The sequence below is a fragment of the Diorhabda carinulata genome, chromosome 3 (assembly GCF_026250575.1).
Source record: "Diorhabda carinulata isolate Delta chromosome 3, icDioCari1.1, whole genome shotgun sequence".
Taxonomy (NCBI): Eukaryota; Metazoa; Arthropoda; class Insecta; order Coleoptera; family Chrysomelidae; genus Diorhabda; species Diorhabda carinulata.
Genome location: NC_079462.1, coordinates 10,422,150 through 10,427,450, shown reverse-complemented (window position 1 = coordinate 10,427,450; position 5,301 = coordinate 10,422,150).

The window sequence follows — 5,301 nt, the reverse complement described above, 5'->3', positions numbered from 1 at the left end:
ACAAAGCTCAATTTTTGTTTCAATTATTTTTCTACATGTTTAAAAACATTTTAAATCAAATTTTAATTCAAAATTAAAAATCCCGCTATTCGTCGGCCAAGAGCACCACCTAGGTACGTTTTATATCGCTATGAGAGAGAAGAACAACAACTGTTTCTCTCGTCTGCCACTTCCAGATTATTGAGTTGCGTGTCTGGTGTGGTCTGTGAATAAACATTTGTTTTGATTTGTGTTTAAATACATACTAGTGTCTACAAGATAATGTAGACGTTAAAATCAAGTGTTATTACCATTACTAGGTAATGGTAAATTCCTAAACAGAACAATATACTGGCCACACCTTTGAGCGTTCTTTTGCAACAATTTTGGTAGATGCAGGAGCAGATCTTGATGAATTAAAACGCCACGGAGGATGAAAATCGTTGGCTGAGCAATACATACGACTAGAAGACTCTGCAACTAATCGATTAATGACTGCTAATAAAATAATGAATACCATTAGCAGCACTAGCACATTAAACAAAGAAGTTCCAAATAGAAACATTGAACATAGTGTTGAACAAAATACTGAACAAATCCACTGTAATTTAGTAATTCTTATAATAACTACTTTACATCTAACTTTTGTAACGTCTCAGAAAAAAATCATTAATAATTATTTAGTTCTTGTTAAGTATTAGGTATAACGTATTAGGTATAATTACCTACTAATAATGTATTGTTCTATTGGCTCTTTTTCTGTTCTTTAGTTATAAAATATCTCATAATCATTCTTCACGTTTTTGTTATCCCTACTATTAAAAATGAAAATGATTTTGTAGGATTTTTCAACTTTTCAGCATATTTATATACTTTTCAACACATGTGTTGAAATACTTTTCAACACATTTGTGATATTGTTTAATTGACTTTCATTTTTAGAAAATACATTTTTCTTAGAATTTTTCACGTGGTGTATCACTTTCCAAACTCTTTATGATTCATTGCTTTTTAAATAGCGATATCAGTTATTTAAAAAAACCAATCAGAATATATAGAGAAAAATGAATACCTAGACTTTAGTGGTTTTTTTTTATTAATACTCTAATATTTATTTGACCAAGCCTGACAGATTTCTTTCTAGATATCTCTATCTAAATAAATAATAGATGAATAAGTTTGAGTTCAATGGTGTTACTTCCAATAAAACGATTAGTATCTTGCTTTAACTTAGCTCTAGATTGTATCATGAAAAATCCATTGATTGGCTGCGGCTTTGAATAGAAAAACCTTGATTACCACAAAAATATCGATTGTTTTTCTGTTTCACTAGTTTCTCTTATCTCAAGATTTCATTAAAGACAAGAATATTGAGGTCTATTCTAAACTCCTTATTATTGATATGACAGGAAGAGGTATATTGTAATGTGGAAGTATATTAGTAACAAATCTTTCAAAAGCTTTATTCAAATATCTCCCTTTAAATGAATGTGAAAAACACAGTTGTAATTGTTGGAAATATTAAGATGTCAGTCGAAAAACTGTTTATATTATCAAATTTCAGAATTAATGAGGTTCTATTGATAATACTCCAAAAATTTTTCTTATCATCAAAATTGTCGTCATAATTTTGTAATAATTTTCGTTGTATTCGATATATGTCGTACGAAGACGCCCAACGACCATATGTTCCATGTAGTTTACAAAATCGTGCCATTCATTTGAACCTCTATATTGGACGAAAATACCAACTACCTGATAGATTTTTCAATGTCATGAAAAAATCTATTGTTCTTGTCATGTAAGCGTAAATTCTATGATTCACTTACTATAGAAGTTAAAGTTACCTTAAAAACATGCATATCTGGTAACTCGAGATAGTCACCTCCATCAATACATGCATTTTCACAAATAATTTTATATGTTTATCCTCAACTTTACCCTCGACGCAATTTCGAATCAATAACTGTCATAGCCTCGACGTTTCCGGAAAGTATGCAAGTACAATTTATTCATCTGTATCTAATAACTGATGCTATTCTGTACATTTGATGAAATCGTCGTATTCTCTTCTAAAAGCGTATTCTGACAAACGGAATTAACCACGATTCTGTTTTATCAAATAATAAAATATTTTTAAGTCAAATAAATTTATATTTACCCGCAAGATATATTAAGTTTATAAGGTATAAAATCAATCACAAAAGATATACTGATATGGAATCACTTTTGAAACTATTTCAAAATATTAGTTCTTATTTTCGTTTTCCATGATATCAATAAAATCATGAATGTAAAGAATTAGTTCTACCCAAAAAATTGCGTATTTGTGTATACTTCTGGTCTTTGAAACACTTACTCTATTTAAACACTCGTGGTCGCATTTGTTTTAAAGACTTCTTCACCTATATTTCAATAAACTGTTTTGCTGTTATCTACATTAACCTATCCAGAATAATCACAGCTTTATTTTTGTCACACCTTGTACGCAATATTAATATTATTATTTCAATAATTTCGGTTTGAATGAATAACGGATTTCGAAAAAATTTCTATTGAGATATAATTTCTATGTCAATCAAATTAGATTCGTTCTACCTTCTTAATAAGTCAATTCAAAATCCAATCATGAATCTGAATTTTATAGTTTAAATAGCCCTGCCATCTGTTGTTTTCGATTCAGACTACAGAAGCGATTTCTCTTGTTTTTATTGGTGATCCGGTGTTCCGCTTTCAGTAAACACTTTCTAATTTCTTCGAGACCCACCCATCACGTGTTCTTGAACCTGTTCGATTAATTTTACCTTCTACCTTGAAATTCACCAGACGGCATAGATGTAACTATCAATTTTTTAAAGAGGAAATCATTTCATGGAAAAAATTATAATTTTATTACTTGTAATAATCACAGAAGTGATTAGGAATAAATGAGAATTCGCGATACATAAGTAACAGTTATTAACAAAATGAGATGTATTTCAAATATTAAAATATTTATCTCTACAATAGGATTATCAAAAATAATGGTCTAAATTCACAATATGACAAAGTTCTCAATAGAAACTAAACAACTGAATGGGAGTCTTTGATATGTTAAAAGATGTCAGAAAAAAATTACAATTTTCGGAATAAAAGAATCTGAACAATAACTTCAGAGATTAGAGTAGTTATATAGCAATGAGCTAGAAATAAACTAGGTATACTGTTGTAATTAAAATTGGATCAATCAACAGCAATTTGATGTATATCTATTAGAAATTCATAAAGTGATTAGTAGTAATATCAGATAGAAATTTTGTTATAAACAATAACACGTTTAACTTTTGCAAATACTAATATGAGAATAATATTGTAATCTAACATACACTGGCTACTCAACTGATTAGTCCCTTTAAAAACATTTTTTTCTTTTCCAATATTTCATTATTTCACTTATTAGTTTCTTCTTGCTTATATATTGGTACCTTTTTGTAGTTTTTGAAACTCTTAATTTTCCTAGTGAATAACACGTATCCATTTATGATTGTTCATGTATTAATAATGTTGATTTCTCACTTGAATTAGCTATTCTATGAACAGAAAAATAACTAATTTTTCTTACACTTTTACTAACTGTCTAATTTTACATTCAGGATACTTGTTTATACGTATGGGTCAAATTTATGATCTAAAGTTGATTTCTTCTATATTTGAATCATCTTACTATAAACATATATTTAGATTCATTATAAGGTAACTACAAAAAAATTGTTTACAAAACATCGGACAACCAATCAATAAATTTTGATTGTGTTGCATTATTATCAATATATATAATGTTGATCCACCAAGAAAAATTCTCTGCTTATATCAAGAACGATTGAAAACTTCTGCTCAGTTAATCACTAATTTTAAATATATTTTCAAATTATAATACATAGAAACTGCTAAACGAGAAAATAACCCGAAATATTTGTATTTCACTACTCGTTTTAAGCCCCTGTAGTACGGCTCTGTCAGACATTCACCTTCTCGACGTGGCCGCTAAACAAATTTCACCTTTATATGCACGATACAACAGTACTTAAGCTTTTCGATTGTACACTTTGATTTAGAGACAAGAACAAGCAGATTGTCTTCATACCAGAAAACCAGTCTGTTGATAATGTAGGCCACTGGGTAATCGACATGCCATGAACTTGAGTCAAACGTAATTGAGAGAAACTTTTAGAATGTAGGCCGGTACTAAGAGACGGATGCAAGAACAAGTTTTTTATTCAGTTCTTTTAATTAATTTGTATACAGGATATTCAGAGATTCACTTGAATTGCGCAGTTTCTTTTTAAATTAATTGAAAATTCAAGATACATATTCAATTTAATGCTTCCGTGGATTTTGTACTAGTGCTTAAGAATTTTATCATCTATGAGCTGAATATTTATGAAATGTTTTGACTGCGTTAAGGTGTTAACCAAGAGAATATATCGAAATCTAAATGAATAAGTGGAATATCATTTTGATTTTCCGTTAACAAATTTTATATATATTATTAGTATGATCATAAGATCATTAGATTTATGTCAAATATTTAATTTTATAAAAGTGAATGATTCATTTTTAAGTAGTGATTTTTTGATAACGTTTCACGACTAATCCAATAAGAATAATATTTTAGGCTCACAATATTTGGAAAACAAAAAATTGATACTTGTGTTCATTTATTATCTCAGTAATCATTACATCCAGTTATCGATATACATAAAATGTGGTTTGTTAATTAGGCATGATTTTCCTAATAATGATGGATGACTAAGCTAGACCACTTAAACAGAAATAAGTGGAGATGTTAAGTAAAGATGATAATGTATGTGACAGTTTTAGTAACTTACAAAAAAGAAGACTAAAATACTGGATTCGATGTAGAAATATCAGATAACGAGAAATAATTATTATTGTGCATAAATTTATAAACGATGATGTAAAAGGTCCTCTGAACAATGATATATAATTAGTAATAACTAGCGATATTTGTTTGAAGTGGTACCTTAAAAAAAATGAGTCAAAAATGAGAAAAACTGTCATTGTCTGGTATCGTATCGTCAAAAAAAGTCGTTCTGTAAAGTCCTTACAGTAAAAGTCAAATGGTGAGTCCTTGGAAACAAAATTATTATATATAACAAAATAAATTAATAATAAATTAACTTAAACTAACACAATGAGTTGTCATTCAAATTCCGTTCTTGAATCGAGTAAAAGAATTTTACGTAACGTAACATTTGATTCCTTTAAAATGACACCAAGAATGGAATCCAAACTAACCTCATAAGTTTGGTATCCAGTCAA